Source organism: Coenobita brevimanus, chromosome 14 (genome assembly GCF_032717465.1).
Source record: "Coenobita brevimanus isolate Jiangsu-jjx chromosome 14, ASM3271746v2, whole genome shotgun sequence".
NCBI classification, from domain to species: domain Eukaryota; kingdom Metazoa; phylum Arthropoda; class Malacostraca; order Decapoda; family Coenobitidae; genus Coenobita; species Coenobita brevimanus.
In genome coordinates this window covers 34,873,900-34,881,554 of record NC_136967.1, presented here as the reverse complement: position 1 = coordinate 34,881,554, position 7,655 = coordinate 34,873,900, and the positions used below count along the sequence as shown (strand labels likewise).

At 40.5% G+C, this 7,655-nt stretch overlaps 1 non-coding gene across 1 annotated transcript; it reads right to left on the bottom strand.

The window, feature by feature from the left end:
* Positions 1 to 6,074: 6,074 nt before the first annotated feature.
* LOC145390530 (5S ribosomal RNA) lies at positions 6,075 to 6,193 on the bottom strand. The gene has a single exon (XR_013895676.1). It is a non-coding gene; the product is annotated as a 5S ribosomal RNA (ribosomal RNA).
* Between the last annotated feature and the right edge of the window lie 1,462 nt (positions 6,194 to 7,655).

Below are 7,655 nucleotides of genomic sequence, written 5' to 3'. Positions count from 1 at the left end.
CTCCGTAATGTGCAATGCACACTCAGATGGCTCCCGGCCATGGAAGCAATAATCATTCCAGAGAAAATCAAAGAAGTACTGCCTGAGGGCCTCCCAGTCCGCGGCTCCAAAATGCCACAGACAATGTTTCCCTGGAGGGTCCACAGGCCGTACCGGAGTGACAGGACAGGTTAAGGTAATAAGGTTGTGATCGGAGGAGCCCAACGGAAAGAAAAGATTAACAGAGTAAGCAGAAGGATTAGTTGTGAGGAAGAGGTCAAGTATGTTGGAGCTCTCTCCAAGGCGGTCAGGGATACGGGTAGGGTGCTGTACAAGCTGCTCTAGGTCATTAAGGATAGAAAAGATGTAGGCTTGTTCACCAGGTGGATCCGTGAAAGGAGAGGAGAGCCAAAGGTGGTGGTGAACATTGAAATCTCCTAGAATGGAGATTTCAGAGAAAGGAGAAATGGATAGAATGTGTTCCATCGTAGAAGTAAGATAGTCGAAGAATTTTTGATAGTCAGTAGAATTAGGGGATAAGTAAACAGCACAGATATATTTAGTCAGAGAATGACAGGAAAGCCGAAGCCAGAGTGTAGAGAACTCAGAAGAATCGAGTTCAGGAACACGAGAGCAAGATAAGTCATTGTGAATATATACACAACAGCCACCTTTGGCTTTGAAATGAGTATAGAGAAAGTAGGAGGATACAGAAAAGGGTTTGTGTCAGTTGCCTCAGACAGCTGAGTCTCCGTTAGAAAAAGAAGGTGAGGTTTAGAGGAGGAGAGGTGGTGCTCAACAGAGCGAAAGTTAGAGGAAAGGCTGTGAATGTTGCAGAAATGAAGAAGAAGAGAGTCAGACAGTGGTTCCAGGCACCTCGAGTTGTCACCGGGAGAGGGGCGGATGGTGGGGGCATTTATGGTCCCCCCCCCTGGGGACTCCGAGGCTTGGTGAAGAGACGCCATTTTTTTTTTTTTTTTTTAAGTGTAGTGTGTACTGTAGATGTAGTTTGGTGTAGATAGTTAGAGAAATTTGTACTGGAGAGCACGCTGGCCTACTCTCTGTGTAACTGAGACACTGAAAAAGTTCAGCAAAGGGGGATGGTCAGGAACTAGTCCTGAGGGCTGATGACACGGGAGCTCCAGCACTCCCTGTCATCAGCTTTCCATCCACCTCGGGAGTACTGCCCTGCTCGACTGATGCTGCAGTCTACTCCTCCAGATGATAAAAGGAAACATGGTGCCAAGAGATGAGCTTTATGGGCAGGGAAGATACAACTATGGGAAAGCAAACTTTACAGGATTGAGGAAATTTTTCGAAAATGCAAAGTGGAGAAAATACAGACAAACATGAGAGATGCAGAGGAAATGGGATATCTTTTTAGACCTCTATAATTTGGGAGTGGAGAAACATATTCCAAGAGTAAGTGCGAAAGAAAACAGGAATAAGGATTGGTTTAAAAGAAGGTGCATGATAGCAAAAAAAAAGAAAGGGACATGGCATGGAACAAATGGAGAAAGAGAGGTAATAATAAATCAAAGGATGAATATACAAGAATATGAAGAGAGGAAGAAAGGAACTTTGAAAAAGATATAATTGACAAATGTAAGGAAGAACCCAAATTGTTTTATAGATTTGTTAATGGCAAATTGAAACAAAGGAAGGTATCACCCAACTGAAAGTAGATGGAGAGGTCTACAAAGATGTGGCAATGCAAACTGAAATACTGTAATGAACAAATGTTTCCAATTGGTTTTCGCTAAAGAAAGGGATTTTGTGGAGGGGGAGGGTGTGACTAGAAATATAGTGATACAAGACAAAAAAGTGGAAGTGCAGGAAGTGTATAAATTACTGGAAACTCAAGATGTAAGTAAAGCCCCAGGACCAGATGGAATCTCTACCTGGGTACTGAAAGAATGCAGAGAACAACTGGCGGATAAAATTCACGATTTCATTGTGTGTTCTCTAAAAGAAGGGAAAGTGCCTCAGGAATGGAAAAGGGCCAATGTGGTACCAATATATAAGGGAGGAAACAAGGAAGAACCCCTGAATTATAGACCAGTTTCCCTGACCAGCATAGTTGCAAAATTGTGTGAGAGAATCCTGAAAGACAGATGGATAAAATAACTGGAGGAGATGAACATATTGGCTGAGAGGCAGTTTGGATTCAGAAGTAGAACGTCATGTGTTTCCAACTTGTTGAGCTTTTACTCAAGAGCGGTTGACGTGCTACAGAAGAGAGACAGCTGGGTGGATTGTGTGTATCTAGATTTGGAGAAAGCCTTTGACAAGGTACCCCACAAGCGACTAATGTGGAAATCGGAACACATAGGAGGACTGAAGGGAAACGTCCTGGAGTGGATGAGAGACTTCTTGAGAGACAGACAAATGAGAACAGTAATAAAGGACAAGATGTCCAGATGGAAGGAAGTAACAAGTGGAGTACCACAGGGCTCAGTGTTAGTGCCAGTAACGTTCCTGATTTACGTAAATGATTTGGTAGATGGAATGAACAGTTATGTAAGTCTGTTTGCTGATGATGCAAAGATCCTGAGGACAGTAGAAGTCGAGGAAGACTGTAAAATGCTGCAGGAAGACCTGAATAGGATCCATGATTGGAGCTACACATGGGAAATGAAATTTAACGCAAAAAAATGTAAAATATTGGACACGGGTAAGAGTGCCAAGAGGCCATCACTGCATTACATGATGGGTAATGAACCAATCAAAAGAGTGAGAGAAGAGAGGGACTTGGGGGTGCTGGTCCAGGATAGTCTGTCACCGGAAAAACACATTAACAAGATACTTAGAGACGTACAATCTCTTGACTAACATACGAGTGGCATTCCATTACGTGGATGAGGAAATGATGAAAAAACTGATAGTGGCCATGATCCGCTCCAGGTTGGAATATGCGGCAGTAGTGTGGTCCCCATACAAGAAGAAAGATATAAATAAGATCGAGAGAATGGTCCCCATCCTGGCAGATCTGTCTTACGGGGAGAGGCTGGAAAAGCTAGACCTGCCTTCCCTAGAAGAAAGAAAAGAGAGGGGCAACATGATTGCTGTGTTCAGGGCCATTATGGGACTAGATAAAATCGATAAAAATTATCTGTTTGTATGGGATGGGAGAGCAACAAGAGGACATGGAATGAAATTGAAAAAGCAAAGTTGTTTGAAGGATATCAAGATATATGGCTTTCCATATAGATGCAAAGACCTGTGGAAAAGCCTGGACAAAGAGATCGTCCAGTCTAAAAACTTAAACGAGTTCAAAGCAAAATACAGGTAACTCGCACGGAACACGTGGGTTTCGTTCCTACCGTGCCGTGTTAGGTGCGAAATCGCGTATATTTAAACTACTCCTTATTTTGCTCCCTAGACCCCCCAAATGTGTTGTTTTGCTGTTATCTGTCACTGGTAATCACTAGAAAGCACTTTAAGTGGTTAGAAGGTTTATTTAATGTTATAACTCACAAATACAGTACTCCAGAGCAAAACTTCAACACACAAATACTGTACATAAACACAAGGAAACATTCCAACGCCAATCATAGGTAATCATATAAATCAGGTTAACTGGTACCAGTGCTTTAACTTACAAGTACATACCAGAACAGTACATATTTAACTTAGAAGTGCAGTACTGTGATATCGAATGATTTCAGTACATAATCTGTTAAGAATGGCTGAAAAAAAAAAAAAAATGTTATGAATACATTTTCACCTTTTTGATATATATTTATGGTAGTTTCGAGTTATTTTTTAGGTTATCGTTGTGCCCATGCTTGGAAAAGGGAGCGAAAGAGTTGAATTTTCAGTCCTAAATGAGAAAACTGCACGTCCTCCAAGGCTAGACTCTGCCACGGGAGAATAAAGTGGAGGGTCAGTCCGATTAGCAATAAGGAAGTTGTGTCACAACTTCCAGCTCCCACACCACGAGAATGGCTAAAAATAGAATCGTAATGCAGTTTCAGAACTAACAATAAGTAATTATTACGAATACAGATACAAAGCAGAAATAAATACGTTTACAGACGGGGAAAACGTACTTCTTCTGTCATAACATGTTCATCTTTCTCTATCATTTTACGTTCATCTTCATCATTTTACCTTGTTATTTTCGCAATATATATTGCTGTCTCATAAACAGGGTGGTTGTTTGTGTTTTGCAAGGGAGGAAAAAGATTGTATTTTCTGTCTGGGTCGAGATAATGGGTGTACCTATGCGTAGTTAGGCATGGCCACGAGCGAAAAAATCGTACACCCACTCATCACGATAGCAGGTGGTGAACTGACAGATGATACATGAGAGGGTGAAGTCAAGGTCAGTCTCATGTCCCAGATTTTCGTTCACTTCCCGAAAGTTTATTCACAGTTTTCTACAAGTTGCATTGCATCAAATGATCCAAACCAATACAGCAAACCTGAGCAAATAGGTAAAGATACCAAGACAAAACTGTATTTTTCTTTTATTATAAGTCTTTAATTCCCTACGTGTCAACAAGTAGGTTGGTGGAGGGTTAGTGTCCCTCCCTGTAAAACAAATAACTCAAAGTCAAATGGCCACCCCTTACGGGATTATGGCGTCTGGCAGTAGATAGATGGATAGATAAGTCTTTAACGAACAAACAAAAAAGGCAATATTCCGACGCCGATCATAGGTAATCATATAAATCAGGTTAACTGGTTACAAGGCTTTATTTAATGCTTTAATTGCTTACAAGTACATACCAGAACAGTAAATATTTAACTTACAAATACAGTACTGTAGAAAGCCGTACAGTAAGAGTTTAACGAACAAACAAAAAAGGCAATATTCTGACACCAATCATGGGTAATCATATAATTCGGGTTAACTGGTTACAAGGCTTTATTTAATGATTTAACTTTATTTAAGTGCTTACAAGTACAGTACATACGAGAACAGTAAATATTTAACTTACAAATACTGTACAGTATTGTGGAAAAAACGAACAAATAAAAAAGGCAATATTCTGAAGCCTATCAGGTAAACTGGTTATAAGACTTTATTTCTTGCTTTAACGTTATTTAATAGTACTTTAAGTTGCACATAAACTTACCAGAACAGTACAGTACTGTAAATATTTAACTTACAAATACTGTGCTACTGTACTCGGGAATGTCTCACTCACTGAATAATTTCCCGCCTAGATCGTCACGTAATCAAAACAAACTGCGCGCTGCGGTGACGTTCGAGGATTTGATCTTTCAAAGGCCTCTCCTGCATTAATTTGTAGTTTTCATAATGGTTTTTTAATCTTACGTTGTCTTATATGTATCCCAGCCCTTACCATGTATAATTGCGAGCGCGTTCCGTGAGATCGTGTTCCGTGCGAGTTACCTGTATGGCTTAATGAGAAAAAGAGACGGGACCCCACGAGCGTAGCTCATTTCCTGTATATCACAACTAGGTAAATACAACTACAGTGGAATCTCAGATTTCAACAGTTTAGAATTCGATGAATCAAATTTCGAAACATTTTGGAGTGGTCTGCCTACCTTACTTTTTCGATGCAAAGTCGCGTATTTCGCTGCTCTCAGGGCCAGACTTTAACCAAAACAAGCAAAGATAATATTTTTGATGCAAACCAAAATGCTAGAAGTGAAGGAAAATTATAAGAAAAAGAATGAACCTAACCTAATATCGGATGTGACATGTGCTCTTAGGGCCAAACTCCAACCAAAACAAGCAAAGATAATATTTTTGATGCAAACCCAAATGCTAGAAGTGAAGGAAAACTATAAGAAAAAGTATGAGCCAAACCTAATAACGTATGTGACATCTGTCAAGAAGAGAATGAAAATCAACATCATTTATTCATGCAGTACATGAAGCATGTGATGATATGGTTCCGAGACAATTCACCATCAAGTCAATTCGCCCTTCAGATAGTTCCCCGTCAAAACATGGACGAGTTCCCGTCAGGAAAATTCGCACCCTGGACAACTCCCCGTCATTCTATAAATATGCCAGATGCCATGTATCCCAAATGGGGTGGCCAAGGGCTTAGAGTTAATTGTTTTACAGGGAGGGGCACTAATCCTCCACCAACCCACTTGACACGTAGGGATGCCAACATCATCTGGTGTTCCCAGGCGGTCAACCATCCAAGTACTAACCAGACCCAACGTTGCTTAACTTCGCTGATCAGATGGGAAGCGGTGTACTCAACATGGCATGGCCGTTGGCACGTGGCATGAACTTACTATTAATTAACCAATACTTCAGTAACTCAAAGATATAACAAGAGAAATTAAAGGAAGAGAATCAATAGTAGAAATACTAAAACAAAATGAATTACAGGTGGTGGCAAATACTGTACAGTAGACAGAATACTGAAACGAAGAGAAGTACGGTAATTATGAATATAAGGAGCAAACATAGAAATGAACAATAGAGACTGAGAAAAAAAATAGTCATGTTGTTTAAGGACAAGAGCTCCCGGATGGGAGTAGGCACCAACAACAACAAGCCCTGTGCAAAGCAATGCTCTATTGTTGGCGGCCATCTTGCAACTGTCCTGCCAGCAGCCAGCCCTCTAGAGCCAAGTGCTGCACTTTCAGCCTGTACCTTCCATATGTGGACATCCATTTCACTGCAGTTTAGTTGTTGCATTTTCTTTGTAATGTCGCCGCAACTTACCTATTTCAAGATGGCAAGCAAGAGTGGTTCTTCGGGTAGCAGTGGTAACGGACAAGAGCAGCCTGGCACCTCTAAATCTTAGCAGCCAAAGGAGAAATGGCAATACAGGAAAGGGGAGAAATACACCATGTATACACTTGCTGACAGTATGGCAATACAATGCAGAACTACAGTTACATAACCACAATTATAGTTCATAAAGTTTACAGGGGGTGTGGGCAAAAAATCATGATTTTAGGTAGTTAGGTTCAGAGGCCCCAAACCCAAACTAATTTTTCCCATAAGATGCTCAGTTTAAATTTCGATGTTTTCAATTTTGATGCGGTTTTTTGGTACATATCCCCATCGAAATTTGATAATCCACTGAAGGTAAATATACACACATGCACACGCACGCACACACACACACACAATTTTTTTCATATATGTGGATTTTTCATAAGTCAATCGTTTGTAAGTAAGAGTTTGACTGTATTCCCAAAGAAATGAGAAACGCTTAATCCCTAATCATTAACCCCTACACCGCGGGCATGTTTACCAATGTTTTGCGTGTGCCGCGGGGTTATTTGGGCTCCGACAGACTCTCAAAAAATATTTGCCAAAAATCAGTTATTAGTTCTAGAATATTAAAAGTAAATATGCTTATGGCACATACCTTCAGTTTTCTCCTGGAATGTTTGTTGAGCCTTCGTCTGTTACTGTAGGACTTGTGGAGACCTCTGAAGTTGGGCAATGAACACTCCACTTTACACTTCCCGACAACCCGTAATATGATTACCACAGCCAGATATTAACACTATAAACACTACTCTATGATTTTCAAGTAGTTTGGGATCCATACCCCCCCAAAAAAAAACCCACTGTGAAAGCAATGAAAATTACGAGTGCGTATGACTGTCGCACTTGCGCTAGTTCGCTCTTGGTACTCTGTCATTTATTATTCATAAAACCCCTCACACTTTATATTTCTATTACTATATAACACATATATATCTAGAGTCTTTATCCA